Source organism: Dasypus novemcinctus, chromosome 1 (genome assembly GCF_030445035.2).
Source record: "Dasypus novemcinctus isolate mDasNov1 chromosome 1, mDasNov1.1.hap2, whole genome shotgun sequence".
NCBI classification, from domain to species: Eukaryota; Metazoa; Chordata; class Mammalia; order Cingulata; family Dasypodidae; genus Dasypus; species Dasypus novemcinctus.
Genome location: NC_080673.1, coordinates 67,459,302 through 67,478,751, shown reverse-complemented (window position 1 = coordinate 67,478,751; position 19,450 = coordinate 67,459,302). Strand labels below are relative to the sequence as shown.

The 19,450-nt window shown below is 37.5% G+C and overlaps 1 protein-coding gene across 1 annotated transcript in view; it reads right to left on the bottom strand.

The window, feature by feature from the left end:
* Nucleotides 1-19,450, bottom strand: part of SCLT1 (sodium channel and clathrin linker 1) — a 289,648-nt gene that overhangs the window by 8,021 nt on the left and 262,177 nt on the right. The window lies entirely within an intron of this gene.

The window sequence follows — 19,450 nt, the reverse complement described above, 5'->3', positions numbered from 1 at the left end:
TTGGCCAAAGATCAATTTCAAGAGTCCCAGGTTAAGAGCAGATACAATGTAGTATTAAAAATAACTAAAAAAGATAAAAATCAGAACAAAAATCAATTTCTTCGTTTGAAATTAGTTAATTCAGGATTTACCTTACTTCTGTTTCATAAATCATAAAATTAACACTTCCAAAATAACTCAGCTTTGATTTGTTTCAAATGAGCATGTAAATAGTCTAAAAACTTGGTAAGTTCCTCAAGTGTCCTATATTTGAATGGATACTTGTTAAAATAGCAAGCAATTTCTGGCTAGGTTATAAATATATAGCATAGAATAATTAATCAATAACACAAATATTTACTGAATACTTTTTTTATATGGGCCAGGTGCTAGATATGTAGGGGTGAATGCATCGTCGTTGCCATCATGGAACCTGCAGTCTAAGGAGACAGCCTATTCTAACTCAGTGGCTTCATCAGTACAGGTTCTCTGTCTAGGTGGAGTTTGAATATCTATCATTAATTCCATGACAAACAAACCCAAATGTTTTACCTTAGCTTTATTTTGGTGGTAATGATAATACAGAATAAATTATTGTGCTCTCATTAAAGTATCTTGTGCATCTTAAAAGTACTACCTTCACCTAAAACAACACAAAGAAAAACAAAATGACCAAAGTGGCCAGTTTTCTAAGTCAAATGTTATTTAAGGTAAAAGTTATGCATATTAGTGCTGATGAGAATTAACCTGTGAATTCTTTTGAGATAAAGTAAAGATGAACACATGATCATATTTATAAAAAGTTAACCATTAGGCTGTTGTTGAACATAGCAAGCTTGAGAGAAAACTCTCAAAGGAAAGTATTCTTTAGGTGTTTAATGATGGTCAAAGGACACAGGCTGTCCATTGGACACAAAGGACACAGGCAGAAGAATAAAATTAGACCCCTACCTCACACCATATATAAAAATCAACTCAAATCAAGGACCTAAATACAAGCTAAAATTACAAAAGTCTGAGAAAATAACAGAGGGATAAATCTTCATGACCTGGGATTCAGAAATAGATTGATCTTACATCAAAAGCATGAATAACAAAAGAAACAGATAAATTTGATTACATCAATATTAAAAACTTTTGTGCACTGAAGGAAATTATCAAGGAAGTGAAAAGACAACCTATAAAATGGGAGAAAGTTTCAAACCATATATTGGATAAGGGCTTAATATATAGAATATATAAAGAATTACTTCAACTCAACAAAAATACAAACAACCCAGTTTAAAAAAATGGGCAAAGGACTTGAGTAGACACTTCTCCAAAGAAGGTATACAAAACCAAATGAAAATATGCTGAACATCATTAGCCATTAGGGAAATGCAAATCAAAAGCACAAAAAGATACTACTTCATACCCCCAAGGATGGCTATTGTTTAAAAAATGGGAAATAATATGTATCATAGAGGATGCAGAAAAACTGGAACTCTAGTGCATTGTTGGTAGGGATACAAAATGGTGCAGCCACTGTGGAAACAATATGGTGCTTGCTCAAAAAGTTAAATATAGAGTTCCCATATGACCTGGCAATCCCTCTTCTAGGTATATACCCAAAGAGAGTGAAAAAAAGGTCTTGGATTATCTGTGTACCAATGTTTATAGTGGTATTTTTCCCCCTCCCCTCCTCCTCCCCCCACCCTGTAGTTTTTGCTGTCTGTGTCCATTTGCTGTGTGATCTTCTGCATCTATTTCCCATTTTGTCTTCTCATTTTTTTCTCCTCTAGGATTCACAGGGATTTGATTCCAGGGACTCTGATGTGGAGAGAGGTTCCCTGTCACCTGTGCCACCTCAGTTCCTGGTTTCTGTTGTGCTTCACCTTGACTCTCCCCTTTGTCTTTCTTTTGTTGCATCATCATTTTGCTGTGTGACTCACTTGTGTGCGCACTGGCTTACTGTGCAGGAACTCAGCTTGCTGTGTAGGCAGTTGCATGGGCACTTGGCTCCCCAAGCAGGCACTGGGTTCACCGTGTGGGCACTCGGCTTGCTGTGCAGGCACTTGGCTCACTGTGTGGGCACTCAGCTTGCCACATGGGCACTCAGCTCACTGCGTGGGCACTAGGCTTGCTGTGTGGTCATGCGACTCGCTATGTGGGCACTGGCTTGCTGCACAGGCATGCTTTCTCTTTTTCTTTTCTTTTCTCACCAGGAAGCCCCAGGAATCAAACCTGGATCCTCCCAAATGGTAGATGGAAGCCCTATCACTTGAGCCACATCCACTTCTCTATAGTGGTATTATTCATAATAGCCAAAAGGAGGAAACAACCCATGTGTCCATCAGCAAATGAATGGATAAACAAAATGTGGTACATATACAATGGGATATTATTCTGCCATATGAAAGAATGAAGTTATGAGACGTGCTGTTATCATGGAAGAATGTGAAAACATTTTGCTCAGTGAAGTAAGCAAAGCACATAATGACAAAAATTGTATGCTATCGCAAGAGATGACTAGAACTAGCAGATTTGCTGTGCTGGAAAGCAGGTTAGAGGTTATATGGAGGATGGAGAGAAGAGGAAAAAGGGAAGGGAAAATGTTCTTTTGTAAAAATAGGGAAAAAAGAGAAAAAAATTACATATATATATACACACACACACACATGTAGTTAGGTCAAAAAATGAAAGAGAGAAATCAAGATTCAAATGTGGGGAACAGCCAAGATAAATATCAAAGCCTGAGTGGCTCAAGGCAAAAGTCCCTATTAAAGTCTGGGATCCAAGAGTTTTGATACAGAAAAACCAGATGAATCACATCCAGGTAACTGTGAGGATGGTAAGAAGGACCATACTTATGCCTTTTCTTTTGGGCTGAAATAGCTAACATTTATCGAACCAGGCACTGTACCAGAATAACACAGATGATATACAAACCCAGGGGGGTATCTGATTCCAAAGGTGAGTGCTCCTAATCAAAACCCAGACTCTTAATCATTGTGCAAATTCTTCTACCAAATTATTAGGTCAAGTTCTCAGGAGATGGAGGGTCAGAGGGCAGAAAAATCTTCACGACTCTTTGATAAGTATAACCATTTAAGCACACTCTCCCTGGTATCAGTGACAACATTCATTTTATAAAGCACATTTGAAAACAAAATGCAAGAAAAATATGGGTTAAGAACAAAACAGAACAGAACACAACACAACACAATACCAGCTGGAAAGTTAGCAGTGAAATTCTAGATGAAAGGGAATTTCAGCTACTCAGCTGAATATTAAATTTGCATATAACCCCACCCAAATCCTTGGCTGACTACTGAATCATATAGACACAGAAGAGATCCCAAACAGAAGGATAGAGATTTTGAGAAACATGAAAAATTTTAACCAGATAAACAGAATTCATTAGTTAAGGGAAAGATGGACTAGAAGAGGGACTAGGAAAGCAGAAACTTCTTTAATCTGGCAGAGATACATTGTAAAATAGTTGAAACATAAGTAAAAGATGCTTCTCAGTGACAGTGCCAACAATGTCAGAGTCTCTTTCTTCTGGTCCAGTCAAGGCAAACCACATTTAAAAATGTACCTGAGGATATTTAGTAGGTTCCAGGATATTTTGCAATATGAGGAGTTGAGAATTATCCCAAGGTCTAAAATGCTGTTGAAGGATGAATGATGTTGTTAGATATTTCCCAGTTTTTCAGGTTGGTTAAAATGTGTGTCATTTTAGGAACTATGCCCAAGAGACCTATTAGGCAATAATTACATGGGTCTTCTTTTCACTCTTTCAAACTCTTGGGTAAACCAAATTCTGACTGCAGCTAGCAATAATATCTCTGCATCACCAATATATACTTCTTGTAATTCCTCAGAGTAATAAGTGCACATATAGATTTTTGAGTATAGCACATACTTAGTAACTGTTCCTGCCAAATAAAATTAATTAAATAAGCAATATTACTGATTTCTGAAAGGTAAGTGGGTCAGGGTTCCCTAAGACCTTTCCCCAGTTCTATGATTTTCTAGAAGTCAACTTACATATAGTATATATGTATATAGTCATACTCTCAGTGAAAGGATACAAAGCCGATATAGTTTCTTGCTTCCTGTGGTTTTCTCTCTCTCTGTCTGAATTTCATTTTGCTTATAAAGGACTCCAGTAAAAGGATTAAGACCCATCCTGATTGAGATGGGCCACTCCTTAACTGAAATAACGTCATCAAAATGTCCTACCTGGGTTTATACCCTCAGGAATTGATTAAATTTAAAACATGTTTTTCTGGGGTACATAGAGCTTCAAATCACCACTACAACCTAGCAGTCTTAGGTCTGCTATTATTACTCTTCTCTGCACGTAAATAAATACGTCATTTTAATTTTTATCTGTGTAAATATTTATCTATTTGTTTATCAAGCTCTGTCTATTCCCCAATAGTGTGCGCCCCCAATCCCCACCTCCATTGCATGGTGAGCAACTTTGTTATTTATTTGTCTTTGTAACCTTATAACCTGTTCTGACAGGACTTTGCAAATAAAAGTGAAGATGATGACAGTGATAATAACGGTAAACATTTTCAGAGTGCTTACTATGTGCCAGGCACTGTTCTAAGTGCTTTACCTAAATTAACTTACTTAATTTTCATGACAACCTATGAAATCCCTACTTTTATATTTGAGAAAATTAAAAGACAGAAATTTAAAAATAAAGTTAAGAAACTTGCCTGGGGCCACAAAACTAATCAGGTGTAGAGTCAAAATAGAAAACCTGGTCGTTTGGTTCTAAAGTCTGTACTCTTAACCACTCCCCTGTACTGTAACATGGCAAACAATCACTAAATGTTTGTTAAATGAATAAGTGAAACAGATTGTATGTGTGAATATGTGCATTAGGCATTCTACAAATACAAACATTTACATATTTATTTGGAAAACCAGTTGTAATTTAATTGACTTCTGTAAAGGACCAGTCCTATATTCAGACTTAATATGCCTAAGATCAAACTTTTTGCATTGTCTTGCAAACCTACTTCTCATCTTGATGCTCAATTTTTATGACAACACCTTTGTTCTAGTTGCCTAGGATAAAAACCTTAAAGTCATTTCCTATTTCTAACTCTCTTTTAACTATAACATCTAGTGTACCCCTAAATAGATTCTTCCTTTGCAATGCTCTTGCCTCTATCCTTCATTTCTACTCACTGTTACCATCATAATTCAAGTTCTTATAATTTAATTCTTGGATTTATTGCAATAGCCAACTGCTCAGGGTTAATATCAAGTGAAAAAATACAGTTCACACAGAAGTGATCAACTAATACAATGTTTTCTCCCCTGAAATTCAGAGATCACTACATTTATCTTTCTAAAATACTTCCATAATTTGCATCTTTGAGCAATCATTTCCAGCAGCTGAGTCCAAAATCCTAATAATGGTATTCAAAGTCTTCCCAAATTTTCTGTAATTTATCCTTCCAAATGTATCTTCAACAGGAACCTTGCATTTCAGTTAGGCTCTGTCTTGCAAACATCTATATCTATATCTATATCTATATCTATATCTATATCTATATCTTACCTTTAGGCTCATGTTTATGTCATTTTCTATTTCTTTTTTTCCATCAAGATCCTGCTCATTCTTTAAGACTCTATACTTACTCTACTTCTTTCCATGCCTCCTTCCCAGTTCACTTAAATCCACAGGCTTTCCTTTATGATAATTATTTTATGTATAAGACATTTAGCAATCCTACATAATAATGCTAATTAGTTGTTTATATGTATGTGTATGCATAAAAGTGTATGTGTATAAATACATGTACACACACAAACATTCTCTCAAGTAGACTCTTTCTCAAGGGGATTGGTTTTAGTTTCCAGAGTATCTATTACAGTGCTTTACACATAGGGGTTCAATAAATATCTGCTGATTTATGGCTAAAATTTTATGGAAAACCTAGTAGTTAGAAATTTGATTCTTTATTTGCTCAACAAACATTTACTGAAGGACTCTACCACAAAAACATATTTTAGATAAAGATTATTTTTATCTATTTAGATTTATTTATATTCTACTTTTTTTAATAAGGGATTTGAAGTGGCTAAAAAGGGTTATTTTCAGTTAAGCATTTCCTTCAAGTTTACTATTAACTTCTGAACGTAATTTTAGAAGGCATCAAAGGGTGAAGAGAAAAGTGATCCTGCCAAGTCTATCCCCAGGTGACTTTCCTAGAGCCTGCCTGTCAGTACTTTGCAACTCCTTATCTTTCTGTCAGGATATTTCATTGCAGGGATAATGGAAAGACCCAGGAGGATGATGTGACTATATATTATCTATGAGAAAATTTCCATTCATTAGAGAACATAATTGGGAGTTACCTATATCATGATGATTGACGATAAACATTAAATAAGACTTTCCAGAAAGTTTCAGTGCGGTATTATAGTTGAAACACTTGCCAAATAAAGCTATATAATCTGTTCTCTGGAAATCTTTAAAACAGAAACTTTCTTAGCTAGGAGTGAGTTAAGTGGAACTAGCCAGAAGGCATGGAGATAGATGAAATTTTTAGTTTCTGCATGACATTATGGTCCTTAAAAGAGTATTTTACATAAAATAAAGAATTTAAGTGAAATGGTACCCATTTTCTCAATAATCTCTGGCATATTATATATTGTGTTAAAACGTTTAAGGTAATTTTAAAATAAAGAAGAAAGAAGAATCATTAGTGATAGCACTGAGAATTGCTTAGCCCATCATTTTCCCAAACATTTTTAGTTCATTATATATCATAATTCATGTTCATGTGATAGGAAATCATAGCCATGTTATTAAAATATAATTTAGGAATATGGTTGTCAAATATAATTGAATTCTCTCACTTTCCTTTATTTCAATCACATGGGCCTCCCCTTTCTTAAAACTGGAACTTTGTATTTGCAATTCTTCTGTGTAAGCAAAATTTCATGAAATAACTCATAAACAGAGAAATTCATGTTGTCTCTATTAAGAAAACATTAAGGGAAGCAGATTTGGCCCAACAGATAGGGCGTCTGCCTACCACATGGGAGGTCCAAGGTTCAAACCCAGAGCCTCCTGACCTGTGTGACGAGCTGGTCCACGCACAGTGCTGATGCACGCAAGGAGTGCCGTGCCATGCAGGGGTGTCCCCGCATAGGGGAGCCCCACGTGCAAGGAGTGTGCCCTGTAAGGAGAGCCCCCCAGCGCGAAAAAAGTGCAGCCTGCCCAGGAATGGCGCCGCACACAGGGAGAGCTGACACAGCAAGATGATGCAACAAAGAACGAGACACAGATTCCGGGTGCCACTGACAAGAGTGCAGGTGGACACAGAAGAACACACAGTGGGTGGACACAGAGAGCAGACAACTGGGGGGGGGGGCGGCGAGGAAGGGGAGAGAAATAAAAAAAAAAAAAGAAAGAAAACATTAAGTGCTTTAGTAAACAAAATATCATAATCAACACCAATGAGTCATCAAATTAGACCATTTTTGGGTTAACGTCAACATTATTTGGTAACTAGTAGAAAAATTGGCAATTCTCCAATCCAAGGTATCCGCAGGTGATAGGCGAGAGCTGAAGGTTAGGGTTCTCAATCTGTGGTCCAGGCACAGGCTTCATGTATGTCCATGAATACCCTGAAACCACACACAAGATCTTGTGGGTTTGGCACCTGTCTGGGAAAAGGGTCCACAGATTTTATCAGATTCTTTAAAAAAGTGGAGACCTAAAGAAGGATAAGGATTATCTGTCTGGGGTTTTCATTTGGAATATACAAAGATTTCAGATAATTTTTTTTTTTTTAGTATGGGTATACTTAAGTGTTTCAATGTCTTTCTTACACACAACACATCCACATTTATCATCTACAGTTATTTCAGCTTTTGGTTTCAGTAATGAAGTGTAAGTGTTTAAAGGCACCTGGCAGGCAATCTGAGTACAAAATTTGATATTTTTATGTTATTTCTTCTACTTTTTTAGAGTTGCCTTATTTATACCTAATTCAATAGCAAGTCTTCCAAAGGATTCCATTTAATTTTAAAAGACATAACTTTCTCTTTTTGTACTCATACAACAATTATATATTTTCACAACAACTATAATTGGTAAAACCTGATTTGGGACCAAACACAATGGAAAGCTATAAAACAAGTGAGCTATAAGGACACTTGAGTGCAGTAAATCAGGGAGGGGTATGTAAAATACTGCAGGTATTGGTCAGCGTGCCTAACATTTACTGGTTAATCTTGGTAAAATGATTAAGCAGAGGTCAACCAAGACAGTTTCTACTATATTTTGGCTTTAATTTTTACTTCAAGGCTGCAAAGTAGATATTATTCTCATTTAAGGAGCTGCGACTCAGAGAAGTTACTTAATGTTCCTAAGGTCTTATAGTGATTGAAAGGGAAAAAAAAGGGATCCATACATAGTCTGTTAATCAAAATGCACCCTCAAATAAATCACATTGCCTCTCATCTCAAGTCTAATAATTACAAGAGATGTTAGTAAAGCATATCTGTGGCATCATATAATATCAAGACCCAAAGGCCAAATACAGATTCCTTGAACAACGACATATCTTTATATTTATATTTAATTCCTACCATGTGGTAAGATGGTTAGTAACCAGTAACTGCAGAGAGTATGATAGCAAGTTATCAGTCTGGAATATTTTCCTGGCCTTTTTCATATTGCTGATTTATTCTCATCTTTTAGGCCTTACTTTCAATATTACCATCTTTGACAGTTTTTTCCTACAATAGTCTAGTCCTTTCAATCTCCACCCATATACAAGTTAATATCACATTATCCCATTTATTTCCTCCATACCACTTACAACACCTAAAATCATTTTGTTTGTTTGCTTTCTTATTATTTATCTCTCTCTACTATTAATAGAATGAAAGGTCCAAAAGGGAAACTATATTCACAAGGCTTAGTACAGAACCTGACACACACAAAGTGGTTTTTGGCCTTGACAAATTTTAGTTAAATTCATTGATTAGCATTCAATATTTCTAACATTCTATATATTGTTTTTTCAAAGGTTTAGCTACCTACTTGCTCTCATCTTTATACTGACAGGATAATTCAGTAATTACATTTTCAAAGTAGCTGTCAATTGGTTAATAAAATGGGGAGACTACTGCTAGGAAAACCGATAGTTGTGTTATAAAGTTTTATTTATAAAGCCTATTTTAAGAAGTTATTTGAAGAATAAGCTCAAAGTTACAAGGCAATGGGTAAATTTTCCTCACAACAACTAATTTTAAGTGCTTATCTTAGGATAGGATTGGCAGAATTCAAAAGTTCATTTATTCAATAAATACTGAAATGAATGCTTAATGTCAGACCTATGCTAGGTGCTAGGGGATGTGACAGTTTGAAGTTCTTTTTAGAATCCCTAAAGACTATGTTCTTAAACTTATCTATTCCTGTAGGTGTGGTACCCTTGATTGCATTAGATTCACTTTAGATCACTTGATTAGACTAGTTTTGATTAGACTACATCAGTAAGGCATGACTTAGGTTGGGTTTCTGCCCTCTTGCTGGGCCTTTATAAATGGAGATTCACAGAGAGAAACACACACACACAAAAGGAAGCTACCATTTGATCCTGCCATGTGAGAGAGAGGACTGCAGGAAAACAGAAGCCCTGAGAGGCTGAAAGAGGTCCTGGAGTCAGAAATCAGCAGAGCATGGAGAGAGACCCCCAAGAGGCTGGGCCCGCAGAGCAGCTCAAGGCTGAAGGGACAAACCATGTGCCTGACAGCCCACAGCTGAACTTGGCAAGAAAACAGATAAGTCAAGACCGAGAGAAAGCCTGCAAAGAGACAAGCCCTGTGCCTGGTTGCCCAGAGCTGAGCTCTGGGAGATAGTAGATTCTGGAGGGGAAGACAGAGACGTTGGCAGAGAGTGGCTGCCATCTTGCTTCGCCATGTGGCAGGATACAAGATCTCAAGTAGCTGACTTGGGTGAGAAAGCATCTCTGATGGGGCTTTGATTTGGACATTTTATGCCCTTGGAAGTGTAATTTATACTAATACATTTCCCACTATAAAAGCCAACCCATTTCTGGTACTTTGCATAGGCAGCCTTGTGGCACCCTAAGACAGGGACAAGGGGGAACAAAGTCCATTCACTATCATAATGGAACTTACAAATGACTAGAAAAACTGAAAAGGTATTAGGTTTACAATATGGATTGAGAAATGCTATAAAAAGTTCATGGTGCTTAGAGCTGTCTCTCCACAGGAAGTAGGTTTTTAAGCAGACATATGAAAGATAAATACAAGTTAGGTCAATGAAGGCAAAGTCAGAAAAAGGAAAGCGTTCCAAACAATCAAATCCATGTGTAAAGAGTAGGGAAAAAGAGGATAATAAAATTAGGAGATTGAAAGAAGCTCAGTACGGATGGGATTAGAAGATGGGAGCAGGGCTTAGAAAGGAAGAAGCTGGAAATGTAAGGAAAAAAGACAGAGCACAAAAGACCTCATATGCCATGATAGGAAATAGAGACTACATCCTACATGCAACGGGATAGCACTGAAATATTTTAAATATAAAAGTGACATAATTAAATTATAATAGCAGAAGATGCTGCTGATTACAGTAGAAAATACATTGTAAAGAAATATGATTGTGTAGTCAAATTGGGGGATATAGCAGTAATTCAGGTGAGCCATGCTGATAGCAAACTATAGTAATTGGAAAAAAATGGACAAATTCAAGAGAGATTTAGGAGGTAGAATTAGTAAAACCTGATTTAGGGGAGTGAGGAGAAAGGAAAATTCAGGATGACACCCAGATATTTTCTTGAGCAATTGGATGGAAGTTGTTACCATTAATGTAGATAAGAAATATAGGATGAAATAAAAATGTGAGTTAGGAGTGAAATAATGGTTTCAGCTTTGAATACACAGAACTGAGTTTGATGTACCTATGGAATGCTCAATAGAGAGTTAGAAATATAGCTTATCTCAAAAAGATCTGCCTTAGAAGTTGTCTTAAAATAATAATTAGCCTTTCACTGTCATAGAAAAGTATATCCTATCCCATGCTGATAGAGGGAATTTCTATTCTAAATGTATTTCAATTCTCTATATCACTGACATATATAATAAATGAATGGTATGATTTTGAGGTTAGCAGCAAGGTTTTTTCATGCAATGCATTAGTCTCTTTGAAAATGCCACAAATACTTTAAATAAATAAAACAAATAAGAGAGCTATGTTTCCTAAAGACAAGGGATAAGAGATTTAAATTTGGGTCAATTTCTTAGACATTTCAATTAATTACTTTAATTGCTCTGATCATTCTGTTATTATTGAAGCACAGTTTAAGGTAAGGATAAGCCATGTAGATTTTGGTTGATACAACATAAGAGAAAATTCCTCAATGCATGAAATCTTTTAGTAAAGATTGAAGATTAAATCACATAAGGCTTTATTCTGTATTATGTGAGATAATTAAAAACAAAAGGTGTATACTCATTTCAGGGAAATGATGGATCTGCCAGCTGTGGCAAGTGTTTTCTTTAAAACCCTCCTATGACAAATTAACATAGTATGTGCCAGATGTTTTTTTTCTGCTAAATTATACTTTAATATGCTTCAGTTACTTTTAGTAATTATGCATTTTGTAATTTGCCAGTACCTGCAGCTGCCTCTCATCCTGTTAATTAAAAAAAAGATTTTTTTAAAAAAGAAATTATAGCAGTCATACATTAGAGATGTGTAACTATGTATTATGTTTTAGAAATTAGAGATTTCCTTAGTCTTAAATGCTGTGTAACTCACTAAAAGTATAAAAAGCACTGAATATTAATATAAAATATACTATAATTCAATATAAAAATAATGGATATTGTATATTCATTTATTCATTCAATAAAATTTTATTGAACACCTATATGTCAGGCAAGATATAAGCTCATGGTCTTTTGAGAGAGTCAGAAATAAATGATAATTATACTACAATTCAGTAAGTACCATAACAGAGGAATGAGCAGAATGGTATGGGATCAGAGGAAGAGGAAAGAACCAATCTGTCAGGGAATAAGGTATGCCGTATAGAAAAAACTGTATTTGATTTGGGTTTGGAAGAAATTTTTTTCCTGTGTTGAATGGGGGAAGAATATCCTTAGAAGGATCATGTACAAACCGCTTCCAGAATCATCCTTGACTCCCATCTTTCATACTCAGCAATCAATCTGTGTGTTCTATTACCTCTAAATTAAAAAAAACTCAATTAATCCACTTTTCCCCTTTTTTAAGCCACCATCATGTCTTTAAAAAATTTAAAAAAATTTCTCCCCATGCCCTCTTGTTTGCACTTGCAGTGTCTGTTTGTCTACCTTTTTTCTTTAGGAGGCACTGGGAACCAGTGTGGGAGGGAGGTGCCTCATCACTTGAGCCACCTCTGTTTCCAGCTCTGTTGTGTCTCTTATGCTTTCCTTTATGTTCCTTGTTGCTTCAGCTTGCCACATCTGCCTGTCACGCCAGCTCACTCTATTCTTTAGGAGGCTCTGGGAATTGAAATAGAGACCTTCCAAGTGGTAGGCAGGAATCCAATTGCTTGAGCCACATCTGTTTCCCCATCATGTCTTTTTTTTTAAACTTTATTTTGTATATTTAATAATTGAAAATATAAATAAAAACTAGAAAGAAAACAGTTATATAAAAACATACATTTCTCAAGTGTACTGGATACCTATAAAAATTTTTTTGAATCATACAATATGTTACACAATATATTTGGTTTGTAGTAATGCAATCATTTTGTGTCTGGCTTGCTTTGTTCAACATAATATCCTCCAGGTTCATCCATGTCATAATATGATTTATGATTTCATTTCTTCTTAAAGCTGCATAATATTCCACTGTGTAAATACAGCATAGTTTGTTTATCCATTCATCTGTTGATGGACACCTGGGTTGTTTCCAAATTTGGCAATTCTGAATAATGTCGCTATGAACATCACTGTGTAGATGTCTGTTTGTGTCACTGCTCTCAGTTCTTCTGGGTATATACCCAGGAGTGGTATTTCAGGGTCACATGGGAAGTCTATATTCACCTCTGGGTATATTCCAGTAGTGGTATTGTAGGGTCACATGGCGAGTCTATATTCAACTTCTTTAGGAACTGCCAAACAGACCTCCACGGTGGCTGTACCATTCTGCATTCCCACCAACTGCGAATAAGTGTTCCTATCTCTCCACATCCTCTCCAACACTTGTAGTTCTGTCTTTTTAATAGTGGACATTCTGATAGGTGTGAAATGATATCTCATTGTAGTTTTGATTTGCATTTCCCTAATCACTAGTGATGTTGAATATTTCTTTATGTGTTTTTTTGCCATTTGTATTTCTTCTTCAGATAAATATCTATACAAGTCTTTTGCCCATTTTTTAATTGGGTTGTTTGCCTTTCTATTGTTGAGTTGTAACATCTCTTTATATATCCTGAATATTAAACCCTTATTGGATATGTGATTTCCAAATATTTTCTACCATTGAGTTGGCTGCCTTTTCACTATTTTGACAATCAAACCCTGGACCTCCTATATGGTAGATAGAAGCCCAACTGCTTGAACCACATCTGCTTTCCATATATGGCCTTTAACATGTTGAGAAAATTTCCTTCAACTCCTACCTTTTGTAGCATTTTTTACCAATAAAGGATGCTGGAGGGAAGCAGATATGGCTCAAGTGATTGGACTCCTGTCTACCACATAGGGGCTCCTGGGTTTGGTTCCTGGGGCCTTGTGGTGAAGGCAAGCTGGCCTGTGCTACAGAGAGCTAGCCCCTGCCATTGTGAGCTGGCTGCACTGAGAGTCGACACAACAACGACAAAAAGACACAGAGGAAAGACAATGAGAGACACAACAAACCAGGGAGCTGAGGTGGCGCAAGAGATTCAATGCCTTTCTCCCATGTCGAAAGGTCCTGGGATCAGTTCCTAGTGCCTCCTAAAGAGAAGATGAGAAGATAAGCAGACACAGAAGAACATGCAGCAAATGGACACAAAGAACAGACAGCAAGTGCAGGCAGCAAGAGGAGAGGAATAAATAAAATAAAATAAATCTTAAAAAAAAAAAAAGGATGCTGGATTTTGTGTAATTCCTTTTCTGCATTAATTGATAGGATCATGTGATTTTTATTCTTTGATTTATTAATGTGGTGTATATGTTGATTGATTTTCCTGTGTTGAACCACTCTTGCATGCCTGGTATAAAACCCAATTGATCATGATGAAAAATTCTTTTAATTTGTTGTTGGATTCAATTAGCAAGTATTTTGTTGAGGATTTTTGCATCGATATTCCTTAGAGAAATGTGTCTGTAATTTTCTTTTTCTGTAATGTCTTTATCAGGCTTTGGTATTAGGGTGATTGGCATCATAGAATGAGTTTGATAGCGCTTTTTTGTTGTTGAAATTTTTGGAAAAGCTTGAGTGAATTGGTATTAAATCTTGTTTGAATGTTTGGTAGAACTCACCTGTGAAATCATCTAATCCTGAGTTTTTATTTTGGGGAGTAGTTTGATGACTGTTTCAATCTCTTTAATTGTGACTGGTTTGTTGAGGTCTTCTATTTTTTCACGGTCAAAGTAGGTTGTTCGTATGTTCCTAGGAATTTTTCCATTTCACCTTCATTGTCTATTTTTTTTGGCATAACGTTGTTTATAGTATCCTCTTATAATCCCTTTTATTTCTGTGGGGTCAGTAGTAATGCCCCTGTTTTCACTTTTTATTTTATTTATTTGCATCTTCTTTTCTTTGTCAGTCTAGCTAAGGGTTTGTTGATTTTGTTAACCTTCTCAAAGAACCAACTTTTGGTTTTGTTAATTCTATTGCTTTTTTTTGTTCTCAACTTCATTTATTCCTGCTCTGATCTTTGTTATTTCATTCCTCCTGCTTGCTCTGGGATTAGTTTGCTATTCTTTTTCTAGTTCCTCCATCTGTGTAGGTAGGTCATTGATTTTAGCTTTCTTTTTATTTAATGTAAGCACTGAGGGCTATAAGTTTCCCTCTCACGACTGCCTCTGCTGGATCCCATAGGTTCTGATACGTTTTGTTCACATTTCATTCGTCTTGAGATATTTATTGATTTCTCTCGAAATGTCTTCTTTGATCCACTGATTATTTAAAAGTGTGCTGTTTAATCTCCATATATTTGTGAATTTCCCCCTTTTCTGCCTCTTGTTGATTTCTGACTTTATTCCATTATAATCAGAAAGAGTGCTTTGTATAATTTTGATTTGTGAATTTATTGAGATCTGCTTTATGACACAACATCTGGTCTATACTTGCAGCAGTTTGATATAGTTATGAATTCCAAAAATAGATATTGGATTATGTTTGTAAACTGGTCTGTACCTGGGCATGATTAAATTATGATTAGGGCATTGATTGGGCCATGTCAGTAGGGTGTTGAGTTCCTGCCCCTTGGTGGGTGGGACCTCACAGATAAAAGGCATGGCAAAAGGACAGAGTTGGAGCTTTTTGATGCTGGAGGTTTTTAATGTTGGAGTTTTGATTTGGAGTTTGATGCTAGAGTCTTGAACTGGAGTCCCAGGAAGTAAACACACAAAGGAAAGAGAAGCAAGCCCTAGGAAGAGATGACCTGAGCCAGGAGAAGAACAAAGAGGAATAGAGACTGCTCCTTAGACATGACAGAAACCCCAGGGGGAGAGACAGAGCCATTTGCCTCATAATCTAAAGCTGACCTTGTGGAGAAAACAGAGGACCTGAGACCAGAGAGAAACAAGACCTTGGAAGAGAGGAATCCAGGAAGCCTGAACCCTGGCAGACATTGCCAGCCATTTTGCTCCAACACATGGAAATAGACTTTGTTGAGAGAAGTAACTTACACTTTATGGCCTGGTATCTGTAAGCTCCTACCCCAAATAAATACCCTTTATAAAAGCCAGCAGGCTTCTGATATTTTGTATCAGCACCCCTTTGGCTGACTAATACAATACTGGAGAAAGATCGATGAAGACTTGAAAAGAATGTATATGCTGTTGTTTGGGTGCAATGTACTGTATATGTCTATTAGGTTTAGTCTGTTTATCACATGACTTAATCTATTTCTTTATTGATCCTCTACCCAGATGTTCTAATTAATGCTGAAAGAGGTGTATTAAAGTCTCTAACTATTATTGTAGAGATATCTATTTCTCCCATTAGTTTTGCCAGTGTTTGCCTCATGTAATTTGGGGCATTGTGGTTAGGTGCATATAAATTTATGATTGTAATTTTTCCCTGGTGAATTTCCCCTTTTATTAATATATAATGTCCTGTCCTTCCTTGTCTCTAATAACAGTTTTGCTTTTAAAGTTTATTCCATCTGATATAAATATAGTTACACCAGTTTTTTTGTTTGCTTGTTTGTTTTTTTTGTTACTGCATGAGTGGAATATCTTTTTCCAGCTTTTCACTTTCAATCTCCTGGTATCCTTGGGTCTAAGGTGAGGCTCTTGTAGACAGCAAAAAATGGCTAAAATTTTTTTATCCCTTCTGCCAGCCAGTGTCTTTTGATTGGGGAATTTAATACATTAATATTCAATGTTGTCACTGTAAAGGCAGTTCTTATTTCACCCATTTGACCTTTGGGTTTTATCTGTCACTTCATTTTCACCATTCATTTTACAATTTTAGTTACTTTTATTGATATAATCTTCATTTCTAGACTCTCTTCCAAGCCTCTCTCCCCTGTCTTTTCTTTTCGGGCTTTAGCACTCCCTTTAGTATTTCCTGCAAAGCTGGTCTCTCATTACAAACTCTCTGTTTGTTTATCTGTGAATATTCTAAATTTGCCCTTATTTTGGAAAGACAATCTTGCCAGCTCTAAGATTCTTGGCTGGAAGTTTTCCTCTTGCAGTATCTTAAATATATCATACCACTGCTTTTTTGCCTTAGTGGTTTCTGATGAGAAATTGGCGCTTACTCTTATTGGTTATCCCATCTATGTTATAGGTTGTTTTTCTCCTGCTGCTTTCAGAATTCTGTCATCTCTGGCATTTGAAATTCTAATTAGTATGTTCCTTGGACTGTGTCTATTTGTATTTATTCAGATGGATATGGATATGGCTATCTATGTCCTCAACAGGGTCGGGAAATTTTCGACCATTATTTCTTCAAATATTCCTTCTTTCCTCCTTCTGGGACACCCATGACAGGTATGTTTGCATGTCTCTTGCTGTTGTTTAGTTCCCTGGGACTCTTAAATTTTTTCCATTCTTTTCATCTGTTCTTTTGTATGTTTGCTTTTGGAGGCCATGTCTTCCAGCTCACCAATCCTTTCTTCTGCCTCCTCAAATCTGCTGTTATAAGCCTCCAGTGTATTTTAAATTTCATTTATTTTGCCTTTCATTCCCATAAGCTCTATTTTTCTATGTATCTTTTCAAATTCTCTTTGTACTCACCCAGTGTCTTCTTAATAACCCTAATCTCTTTAGCCATGTCATTGAATATATTAAGATTTGTTTGAACATCTATGATTGTCAACTCCTTCATGTCATCTGGAGGCTTGTTTTGTTCCTTTGACTGAGCCAAATCTCACAGCTTCTTTGTACGGACTGTAATTTTTGTTAGTGTCTTCGCACCTGGCTTACTAGGTGTATTTATTCTGGGTGCAGTTTCTTTCTTTAGTTTAGGAACTTCTTGCCCTTTCTTCCTTGCTGGTTGTGTAGTAGGAGTGAGGATGTAGTTGGTATGATAGGCTGTGGAGGCTGAATCTGCCCACATTGGCCTAGGAATTGAAGAAGCTTCTCTCACCTGCCAGGAGTAGGGACAGAGCTGCAGCTGTGTGTAATAATTCAAGTTGTGCAGGCCAAGACTGTCTATAGCTGCCTGGAGAGACTAATGAAGCTTCATGCCTCTTACTCTGCTGCCTGGGGCAGGGATGGAACTGCAGGTATGGGCAGCAATCTATGCTATGCAGGTCCAAAATGAATGCAGTTGCCCAGGTGGACAGATGTAGCACTGGCCCCCCACACTCCCTACCAGGGGTGGAGTTGGACCCTCCAAAATGCCCAAAAACCTTATCTGTGAGTGCCAAATGCACCTGCAGTTGCCCTGAGATGCTGAGGGAGTACGGTCCCTTCTTCCCTTTAATGGGAAGGGATAGAATCATAGGCACCCAATAGTTCAGTCCCTGTAGGCAAAAGCACATGCTGTTGCCTGGAGAGGCTGAGGAAACACCAGTCCCCTCCTATCCTACTGGGGGAAGGGGTGGAACCTCATATGCCCAATAGTCCAGTCCATGTAGGCTAAAGTGCCTACAGTTTTCTACAAAGACTGAGGAAACACCAACCCCCTCCTATCCTACTGGGGGATAGGGGTGGTTCCACAGATGCCCACAGTCCAGTCCCAATAGGCCAAAAGTGTGTGCTGTCACTCAGAGAGGCTGAGGAAACACCATTCCCTTCCTATCCTAGTGAAGGGTTAGGGTGGAGAGGGAATCAAAGGCACTCAACAAGCCAGTTCATGCAGGCCGAAAGAACCTACAGTTGTCTACAAAGGCTAAGGAAACACAACTAACCTCTTATCCTATTGGGGGGCAGGGGTGGAGCTACAGGTGCCGAAGGATCCAGACTTTGTGGGCTGAAAGTGCCTGAAATTGCCCAAAGAGGCTTAAGAAACATTAGCCTCCTCCAATCCTATGGGAATGAAGAGGTGGTGATGCAATTGAAGGCTCTCAATGAACCAGTTCATGCAGGCCGAAAGTGCCTACAGTTGCCCAGGGAGGCCCAGGAAACCCAGCTCATCTCCTACCCTCTTGGGGTGCAGGGATGGAGCCCCTGTCTATTTAGTCTATGTAGGCCGAAAGCACCTGCAGTTGCCCAGAGAGGCTGGTGCAGGTTCCACCATCTTTGTCTCTGCTGGGGAGGGTGGGGTCTAGGCTAGGGCTACAATCTGCTATGGGTGGAAAGAGGTTGGCCTCTACCATCACTGCGACTTTTAGTCAGACCCACTTCCCCTTAACCAGGGGTGGAGTTAAAATGGCGGCTACCAGCCTCTTTCTGACTTGGACAGGTTCAAACTTTACTTGTTCTTAGGATTATACTTTAGCCGGCCTAATTTACTAATCACCTTAAGTCAGTGACTAACCATTTCTTCCTCCCCCATTTTTGGGAAATGGAGCTTCCAACTCCAGCCACAGAATAGCTCCTAAGGCAGCTTGCACCACCAGTGGAGGATGGTCATCCGTCTCTGTGGCATGGGGTGCTGTACTCAAAAATCTTCACTGCAGATGGTGTCTCCTCCTTCCATTCTTTCAAGAATGTTTCAGGATGCTCTTCTAGCCTTCTGGGGCCTCCAAACATGTGTTTTAGATAATTCTAGGTGATTACTGCCCTGTGGTTGAGCTGACTTTTGGAGCTCCTTACTTAGCTGCCATCTTGCCCCGCCTCCCTCGGATAATGTCCTCCTTCATCTATTTTTTTAAGCAACTTT